General features: G+C 41.0%; 1 protein-coding gene and 1 pseudogene across 3 annotated transcripts in view; one reads left to right on the top strand and one right to left on the bottom strand.

The window, feature by feature from the left end:
- Metap1d (methionyl aminopeptidase type 1D (mitochondrial)) overlaps positions 1 to 10,602 on the top strand; it is an 86,621-nt gene that overhangs the window by 23,866 nt on the left and 52,153 nt on the right. The gene's annotated exons all lie outside the window — the stretch shown is intronic.
- On the bottom strand, positions 292 to 575 carry LOC102019872 (annotated as a pseudogene).

The raw sequence follows: 10,602 nt of genomic DNA, 5'->3' as shown, positions 1-10,602 counted from the left end.
AAAAAATGGCACTCGGGGCTGGGGATTTAGCTCAGTGGCAAAGCGCCTGCCTGGCAAGCGCAAGGTCGTGAGTTCGGTTCCTGGTACCGGAGAAAAACAAAACAAAACAAAAAAAAAATGGCACTCTGATTAAACTGCATTTTACAGCCTGCAGGACACCTTAGACCGGCTTGAATTTCACTCTAGATTTCACCATCCTCCCACCTAGCTTCTTCCTTCACCAACATGCAAGCTCTTTTCCTTCCGTGCCAGTCACATAGGCAGATGGGAGAGGCAGGAAGGCCTTCATTGTCAGTAGTTCTTGGATGTGAAACGGACAGCACAGTCGTTTAAACTTGAGCCAATCTCTTTACACCTTACAAAGTTAAACAGCTAAAAGAAGCAAAATAAGAAGGCAATGCTTGTGGAATGCACAGTGCATTCCACTGCACACACCTCATTACCATTCGCCTGCTTGCTTCTCTTGTTCAGTCGTTCCTTTCAAAGGCAGAGGATTTTTTTTCTGCATTTCTGCCCTCTTCAATTTCAGCGTATCAAATTTCTTCCATCTCAGCCGTATCGGGTTTGTCAGGCATGGTTTTGAGGAAGCGGAGTGAGGTGGGGGACTGAGCGAAGTCCTGTCTGCTCAGTGGCAAATGCCAAATTAGAGACCTGTTTTACTCTTTCCTGAGAATTATTCCCTGTTCCTTCATCAAATGGTAGAGGGGCAGTCATCCTAGTTTGTGGAAATGGAATCTGGAGACTTAGCTGTGTCTTAAATGGATAACCACATACTTTTCTTTATTCTCCACTTCATCCTTTTATTTAGAGACCCCAGTGTTGCTAGTTGTTGCCTGGGAATTCTTGCCTCTCACCACTGCATGAGCACGATATTGTTTTTTGGCTCTGCCAAGTCATTTACCTCCCATCAGCTCCTGATTTTTTTACCTTGCTGTCTTCTGTCCTGTTTTCCTATTCTTTCTGATCTTACAGGTTCATGTCATAATCTATAAAAGAGTCAGGACTGGGCATGGGACAGCATTTGCTCCACATGTTTGAGGTCCTGGGTTCAATCTCCAGCATCACAATAAAATAAAATAAAAAGCAGTAAAAGTAGGTATGTGTTTGGGTCACTATCTTTTTTGACTTTTGCAATGAATTTTGGTATATCTTGGCATATTGCCCTTAACTATGTCACATTTGGTTTCCTTTTTACCACAGTTTTATCATTTCTTTTATGGGGGCAATCCTCATCTAATATTTAATCCTTTTGCATTACCCAATGACAAGTATCCAACTTGTTCTCAGGCTTACAACTTCTGATTTAATGAAAGTAAGAAGGCCCCAAGCCTTTCTGCAAATCCTCTTCTTTTTCTGTTAAACCCTGGGGAAGACAGTGTTAATCTTTGGAGACTATTTATCTATGAATCAGATTTTGTTCATATTAATAATAGTTTTAATTTACTGTATTTTCTTTTGCCCTTACCCTTCATATTGGGTAATTTCCCTGGCCAGAGATCTGTCACTTTACCACACATGAAGCATCGGTGGTGAAGCCACCCCTGGTCCTTGCCCAGGAGCTTACATACAGACGGGCGAAGATACAGATGGGTGAAGGTAAGGGCAGTGTGTGTGTTAGGGGCTGTGCTGGGAATAAGCAGAGAGTAGCACAGTGATAAGGCACCCGCTCTAGCCTTAAAGGATCAGAGACTTCCCAGAGAAGTGACATTTAAGAAAAGACCTGAAGGATGAATGGTCGTGAATCAGAAGAGTGTACAGGGTAGAGGAAGAAATGTACAAAAGCCTCAAGTAGAGAGAGCCTATTTTATTTGAAGCAGATCTGCCTTGAGAGTCTGAGCAAGGCTTGGTTTAAAGTGGTAGGGCAGAAGGGTTGATCAGGATCCAGATCATAAGAAGTTTATAAAGTACATTACTATGGTATATTACAAAAAGTGTACAAATTCTTTCCCTCTGTATGTATGTTCCTTTAAATATGGCTGAAACCCCTTCCATCTGAAGGTCAACTCTGCCCTTTTACCCTCTGAACCTGGCTTTGGCTGGGTAACTTCTTTACTCAAAGAATTGATGGAAGCAGAGGCTTGAAAAGCGGTTGTGTATTGGAGCTTACTTTTCTGCTGCTCCTGGGAAGTGTGACCATCATCTTATGAATGAGCCTGGGGTAACCTACTGGATGATGAGAGATGTCTGGCTAAATCCCACCATCATGCAGGTAACACGGACCCAGCTTTCAGACATGTGAATGAGGCCATCTTTTATCACCTTGGTCTCACCCAAGCCTCCAGCTTCTGGTTCTGTCCAGACCAGAGGAACCACCCAGGCAAACCACAGAATCATGAAAAGTAAGACAAACGTTTCACGATACTAATTTTGGTGGGTGACTTGTGATGCAGCCAACACTCGGAGAATTACAAGCAAGGGTGTGACATGTTCAAATTAGTATAGTCTGCAGATTCACTGGTATCAGAGAGGAGAGTGCTTTGGAGGAGATTGATCCTGGAAACTGAGGGAGCTGTGGAGAAGCATTTGCAGTCATTTTGGGTGACAGATGATAGCAGCCTGAAGGAGGATGGTTAGTGTGGAGAGAAATTGTTCTAGGAGATATTTGTGAGTGGTTATTGCTTGGATTGTGGGATGGTAATGATGGAAAGGGATGAGTGGAGGATGGTCCTGAGCCCTAGGTCCTCGCTTGGGTAGTTGAATGGATTATGGCTCCATTCCTGGGGAGAGGATGGTGATCAGTGTAATTTGGGTCATGTTGTGTGTGAAGGGCTGGGAGGCAGTCCTGGGAAGATTTCTAGTAAGCAGAGGAGACAAACAGGTCATGTGTGTTGTAGAGAGGGATCTGGGCTGGCGGTGCAGATGTGGAAGTCATTAATCCCTGATGCTGGCATAGGAAAAGGTGGGTAATGTGAGAAGGGGAGGAGAGAACTCTTAAGAAAAGCTGGTAACTGAAGGTTAATCAGGGAAGAAAGTACAAGAGGGTGAAGAAGATCTAGAGAAGTAGGAAGGCTGTAGAGCTCATTACAGTTACTGTTTTAGATAAATTCTTTGCAGATGTTAAGATGTTGTTAAGATGTTCTTCTGCAAAAACTTTGCAGAAGTTTCCAAATGCAGTATGGCTGTCTTCTCTGCTTGGCCCCATCTGTGCATTTTCAGATGCCTTCTAGACACCCTCACATAGCCTCCCGTTACTTCCTGTTCAGTACCTCCATAGCCAGACTGCATCTGTCCTGGGCTGGAGCCCATTCGTCCTCCTCTGTTCCCTCCTTGTGTTAGTGTCACCACTGTTCCCAGTTATCTCTAACTCCTTTCCCCTAGTCTGTATGCAGGGTGCACCAAAAGATGTACACCGCAGGCAAAGAAACCTTGTATAAGTATTTTAATACTACATTTATTGAGACATCATGAGATTAATACAAATTGCCTTTGGCCACTACCATTACAAGAAGTGCTCAAAGTGGTGGCCATTAGCTTTCAGGCATGTATTAGTACAATGAATGGCTCAAGTGTGTATACATTTTTTTGGTGAACTGTATATTCCATCAGTTGTCAAGTTGTGTAAATTGTGTCCCTGCAGTCTCTTGTGTAGATCCCTTTTATTCACACTTTCTAAATCACATGTTTCTCATGCATCCTCTTGCAGCAACCTTCTAACGTTATATCTTGATTCTTCACCCAAAGCCCTCTACTTAAGGAATCATTTCTGATGGTGGCCTTACTCTACTCAAACACTTTAGTGCTTTGCTAAGTTGATTTAAACTCTTTATCTTAACCACTTAGAACCCTTGATATTATGGTCAAAACTTACTCTTCCAAATAAGCACGCTCGATACTTTAGCAAAAAACTAGACCAATCAGTGATGAGCTTTCAAAATTCTACTATGCCTTTGTTCATACTTTATCTTCAGTCTCAACTGTGCTCTTTCATTTTTGTCGTTTTTTTACATGGCAAAAGCCTTCAGAGAGCCTTTCTTGGTCTCCCCTGGTAGTTGTGATCTTGCATGGGTGTCTACCCTCTTCGATCCCTTACTTCCTTCCACCAATATTGAAACCCCACTAGTTGGGGCTCAGCTGCAGGAATTTATTTGTTTGCTTTGAGACAGTTGTAGTTCAGGCTGGCCTTGAACTCACTCTATAACTCAGACTGGCCTCAAACTTCTGGCAGTTCACCTGCCTCAGCCTCCTAAATGCTGAGATTACAAATGTGTACCACTACCCTCAACTCAGCTGCAGGAACTTGAAGTCGCTCGAGCTATCTCAACCAAAAATGCCTTTTATATACTACTTGGGTGTTCCTAATAATTGAGTAATTAGATTAACAACCTATAGGCTGGGACTTCAGGAATAACTTCCAGAACAGCTCCTCTGAACTGACTCATGAGGGAGGCAACTTAGGCCTATCAGCTAAGTTATGACCACCACCAACTGGTTGTCAGTTCTCGAGGCTATTCTGGGACAGCTGAGTGTTGCTGCAGAAAGATCTAACATTTCCACAAATGTGCTCACCAGCAGAAAAAAGAATAGCAGAAGCAACAGGAATGACCCGTTCTGTGTACTTCCCTCTTCAAGTCTTCTGTGAATGCATCTAATTGGTAGAAGCAATTTTTTAAAATTTTGAGACAGGGTCTTGCTAAACAGCTGAGTTGTGCAGGCTGAGCTCGAACATGGGATCCTCCTCCCTCAGACTTCCAGAGTACTGGGATTGTAGGTATGTACCATCATACCTAGCTCAGAAATGTAGTTTTTAGCTATTTAGTCTCTGTAGTATAAAGAGTTTAAGAAGAGGTTGGAATGAATTCTGAGTCCATCATTTCTTCCACTGTTATTTAATGTGAGCCAAGGTCTGTTACATTTGTAATGATTTTCATACTTGCCTATCATGCTACTGTATTATCAAGTTGTCTAAGGCAGGAGATGTTTGTGACTAATTCATACATCCTCATACTGTAAACATACAAAGTTCTGTAGCATGTAAGAACTAAATAACTGTTTGCTAAATGTGAGTAAAATTTAGTTATCTTGCCAGGAATAGCACTTTTACTTGGATTTAAGGGAGAACCTCTTAATATCAACCCAAGAAAAGCTAATGCACTAATTAGAAGGGAGTCTGGAAGACTGTAGAGGAAAATTCAGTTTGTTTATGTAAAAAATACAAATTGAATTGAGATCCTAGCTATAAGTAAGCCCTTCTCTCCCAGCATTGAAGAGAGCCTGTAGAGAGTCCCAGCACCTTGAAGAAGAGGGCCTGTCCTGTGCGGGAGGGGTAGCTGCCATTGCATTGCTTATAGTCAAGATTTGAGTAAAAACTTGTTTTATTAAACTGCAACAAATATGTTATATTTTGAATTAGAAATTTTTTCTTTGGGCCAGGGATATAGCTCAGCAGCACGGCACCTGTCTGGCAAATATGAGGTCATGAGTTTGATTCCTAGTACCAAAAAAAATTTTTTTCTTTATACAAGTAAGAGGATTACTTAAGAGATACTCTGTGTAGTACAGAGGTAGGATCCCAGAAGAACAGTAACCCAAGTTCTGGCTTTACTTTACCCTAAAACCATAGGCCAGTCTTTTAGTTGGCTAATGATTCTCTAAAGTAGTTCTCAACTGTGGTGTGCAGTAGAATCCCTGCAGGGAGTATTTTTTTTTTTTTTATTTGGTTTTGGTTTTTCTCTGGTACCAGGAACCGAACTCACGACCTTGCGCTTGCCAGGCAAGCGCTTTTGCCGCTGAGCTAAATCCCCAGCCCCCCCTGCAGGGAGTATTGACTGAGAGTTCCATTAGAAAAATTTGTTTTTCTAATGAGTCCCTAGGTCATGACGGTGCTGTTCTAGAGAGTCATACCACTACACTGTCAGCATGTCCAAAGTATAGCTCATCATCTTTGCCTGAAAATCTGATCCTTCTCCTCTTTCCTCTGTGTGGGTTAATAACTCGCACATTCACCCTAGCTTGTAGGCCAAGAATGTGAGAGTAGAAGAGGATAGGAATTTCCAAGACTTCTTACTAATCCCAACATGCACTCACTGTGGATTTGGCCTCCTTGCATGACTTCCCAGTCAGCCCATATCACTTGTCCCCTTCCATACTACAATAGCCTTTGCATTTACCTCTCTGCCTCCAGTCTGCCCTAACCCCAACCAATCTATTCTGCAGGTATTTCTAAAATTTAAATATATTCATAACTCTACTGTGGCCAAGATGCTTTAATGTCTTCCCATAGTTCTGTTTTTGGGGTTTTGTTTGGTTGTTTTGAGGTGGGGTCTTGCTTTGTTGAACGAGCTTTTGTCCAACTCCTGGGCTCATCTGATCCTCCTGTTTCAGTTTCCTGGTGAGCTGAGACTTCGGACATGGCCACTATGCCTGGTGGTTTCACCTTTTTTAAAAATAAAAATTTAAACTCCCTATTTAGAACACAAAATTCTTCTGTTAATTGGCTTCCTATCACTGTAACAAATACCTGAGATAAATCAGCCTAAAAGAAGAGAAAGTAAACTGGTTATTGTGATGCATGCCTATAATCCCAACAGTCTAGGAGACTGAGGCAGGAAGATTGCAAGTTCAGTCCCAAGCCAGGGAATTTAGAGACTTAGACCTTGCCTCAAAATTTAAAAATTAAAAAATTAAAATTAAAAAATATATATATATAGTTTGTTTTTAAGGAGGGAAAGTTAATTTGGGCTCAGAATTTCAGAGGTTTCCTTTTATAAATTGAACCCATGGTAAGGAAGAACATCATGATGAGGAGTACGCGGTATAGGCAGGGTCCCAGTGCCCCCTTCATCAACACTACCCCAGTGACCTAACTTTCTCTGACTTGGCCTCATGTCTTAAATATTCCACTACCTCCCAGTAGTACCACAGGTGGTGACCAAGCATTTAACACACAGGCATTTGAGGGGCACTTCCAACCACAGTATCTTCATATTTTGGCCCTCAGACTATATCTGTAATCCTGTGAGGCCCTCTTCCCTCAAGCCACAATACCAACAGATTTTATGAAGACTACTCTGTGTGTGAAATGATGCACTGCTACCAATCTTCATCTAGATGTTAGTTTCTGCTCATTCATTAAAATTCATCCCAAGAACTGATCAATTTACTGTATATGTATCACCTCGTGGATCCAGTAGCATCCTGATCAGAACTGTAGTGCCATACCATAGCCATCAATTAATTGGCTTATCATATTTTCCCCTCTTCACTATAAATTACTTGAACATAAGGATTCTAAGTCAATGGTGGCATGGGTGGGGATCTTTCAGCAACGTCCTTAGGGGATCCTGAAGACTTGAGCCTCAGCTTTGAATAGTTTCTAAGGTCTACTTCAACTCTGAAATATAAGACTTTTCCCTCCTCCAAGTTTAACTAGTGTTGTGGAGAGGAAGAAGAGCTTTGGAGTAGTTAATTAAAAGAAAACAAAAAGCATAGGTAGTCCTCTTTCATGTGTGCAATAAGACAACTCAGTATACTGAAATACAGGGTAAGGTAAATAAGTAGAAGTAAGATAAATACCCTTATTTCATTTAAGAACATTTGCTTACTATGTCAATTTATTTATTTATTTATTTTAGGTTGGTTGTTTTTTGAGACAGGGTCTCACTCTGTAGTTCAAGGTGGCCTTTAACTCACTATGTGGTCCAGGCTGGCCTTGAACTCTTGGCAGTCCTCCTGCCTCAGCCTCCTAAGTGCTGGGATCACAGGCATGCACTACCACACCTGGCTTATTTATTAATTCTAAAACTGTTGATCACTTACTATTTGCCAGACACTGTTCTAGTCATTTGGAGTATGTCAACAAGACAACAAGCCCTATCCTCAGGGAACTTGCATTGATAGGCAGTCAACAAATATGAGAAGTAAGTTACTTAGTATCTTAGAAGGTGGTAAGTACTATGGAGAAAATAGAACACCAGAAGGGGCTTTCTTTTATTTTGTCAGTATTTTTTTATTTTGTCAGTATTACTAGAGGCAGTAGATTTAATTTGCGCTATTAAATAAGTAATACTTTAAAAGGCAGAACTTAACCTACACCCAATCAAAAGAGAACTCAGAATTTGTAAAATTCAGATCTGGTTTCCTTTTATAAAATTGACAATAAATGGCCTTCCAGTTATGTCAATGGGAAAGTAATAATTTAGTGATTCAGGGAATTGCTTCCAAGGAGTCAAAAGTACATTATGATAACATAAATTTCCACTACCATAAAAATAGAGGAAAAAAACTCCACAAATCAGGAAAAAATGTTGTGTTCTTGTCTGCCAGACTGAATTAATTATATTATTTATTTATTTATTTATTTTGCGGTACCAGGGATCGAACTCATGACCTTGCGCTTGCCAGGCAGGCGCTTATGCCACTGAGCTATATCCCCAGCCCTATTTTTTTTTTTTAGTTTTTCTCTGGTACCAGGAATCAAACTCATGACCTTGCGCTTGCCAGGCAGGCAATGGGCCGCTGAGCTAAATCCCCAGCCTCCTAATTATATTATTTTAAAAAAAACAACAACAAAAACCTTTGCTACAGAACCTCCTAACTCTTCAACTCCCTGTTTTAATTGTTTGTGTGTTTGTTTGTATTTTCATATGTAAGCAAACAGATCGGGGTCCTTTTAGAGTTTGTAGGGAAGCCTCATACCATAGCACAGGACTTTTAATACCTCTCTGGGGTGCTTGGAAGGAGAACAGTATGCTTCTGTGGGACAAATCACTTCTCCATCTTGACTCTCAAATAACTTAATCGAAAAATTTAACATTTCATGGTAAACAGCCTTACAAGTCAAAATTAATGTCATGTGCAGGCTAAGCTAAAAGAGCGATGAGTATTGTTTTGCACAGCGGTGACCGTTTTTCAAAGTCCTCCCATAATGAAAGACTTTTCTTGCACTTCTTGAAAACTAGAAGTGTGTGGTAATTCTGATGACTGTCAGTTCCTGTGGGATGTTTACACAAAGGTACTTTAAAATGAAGAGTCATTTTTAGAGCAATTAGAGAAGAAGCTAGACAGAGGAGAGGCAGCTCTAGCCGGGCAGGTCAGGGTTAGGCTTTATTGACAGGACAGGGTCAGGCGTCTGCTCCTGCACCAGTGCCCCCACGTACCTGCCCTCCGGATACACCCAAGACCTCCCTGCTTAAGCCACAGGCCCAGTCCCACGCACAACATGGAGTGAAGGGAAAGAAGGAAGAAGAGGGCAGGTTCTGCCCACACTTTATCATTCCGTATCAGAATGCGAGTTTGAAAATATTTGTGTATATGTTTCTGGCCCAGATGTTATATCACATTAGGAAGAAGAACCTTTAAAATACACAAAGCGTTGTCTGTTCTTTCCTCTTTGTAGTTTGCAGTTATTGCAGCCCGAAGAAAGAAATTGCCCGGCTAAAGTAGTCTTTTAATTTCATTTTTTAGTTTTGAGTTACAGGTTTCTGGCAAGCTCCCTGACCACTACTGTTACCTGGTGGCGCCTATATTTCATCAAATTTAGACATGCAGACTACCTGGATCTGGGCCCAGATGAACTGTTGTGACTGATAAACATGATCTCGCCCTGCCCCCACACACGCTGTTGCCTTTAAGGGAATCTAAGACTTCAAGTCGCAGGATCCCCAAGGGAGCTGAAGAAAAATGTGTTCCGACATTCACATTTGCTCTGTGGTTTTCTCTAGCTGCATCTCTGCCTGCCCAGAGGCTGGTGAACATCCCAGCAGTGCTCCACTTCTCCAGGGTTGGTAATTAATGGAGGGAACATATTTTTGTTTTTAATAAAAACAAGCAGAGGCATCTATCAGTACCCACAGTCAGGGCAGAATTTGTTTGACATCTTGTGATTGCTGCTTACAAAAAGAATGACAGCAGTTATTAAACAAATAAGAAAAAAGATGCCATTTATTGGTAGTTTTCAGGTATCCTAAGAATATCCTTGGTAATCTTTCTGCCATTGCTTGCATGTGCAGGAAGGAATAGAATCATTAATTTTTGAAATCTGGGTTGTATTAGATTTGGAGTCATAATAAAAATTCAAACCTTAGGCAAATGTAAGCTTTTTAGCGATGTAATATACTGGGGGCTTTTTGTCTCATAGAATATGTTTCAAACACTTCTTTTTAAGATTACAGGGGGAGTATTAGCAGTTAGTGTAATTAAACTTAATTGCATTTCCTGTGTGAATTATTTTTAGTCTCTTTTTAAAATGCATTTATGATTATTTTCCTCCATACCATTTGTTCTTGTAGGTTTCCCTTGACAAAAGGTTATGGAAAAATGGTCTGTTTGCTTGGAAACAGAAGTCATAAATTTGATTTCAATTTAAGGAGTTTTGAGATAAGAATTTGGTACATAGTCAAGTAGGAAAAGTATTAAACTAGCTGTTCAGAGACTGAAGTTTCTGTTCTCATGTAATACTAATGTGAGCTAAGAAAATAATCTCTCTACCCTAAATTATCTCACTAGGGAAATGTTACAGTGGTTTCATCCCCTGACCTCACCTGATGATAGGGAAGCATCAGATCACCACTTCCATAGGTACTGGGCAAGGGGGAGTCTTGCTGGAAAAGGAAAAAGAACCTCCTTGAATGTTGATAGTAGTCTGTATCCTTTTCTTTTTCCTTT

Source organism: Chinchilla lanigera, unplaced genomic scaffold (genome assembly GCF_000276665.1).
Source record: "Chinchilla lanigera isolate Chin_1 unplaced genomic scaffold, ChiLan1.0 scaffold00048, whole genome shotgun sequence".
Taxonomy (NCBI): domain Eukaryota; kingdom Metazoa; phylum Chordata; class Mammalia; order Rodentia; family Chinchillidae; genus Chinchilla; species Chinchilla lanigera.
This window is presented reverse-complemented; position numbering and strand designations above follow the sequence as displayed.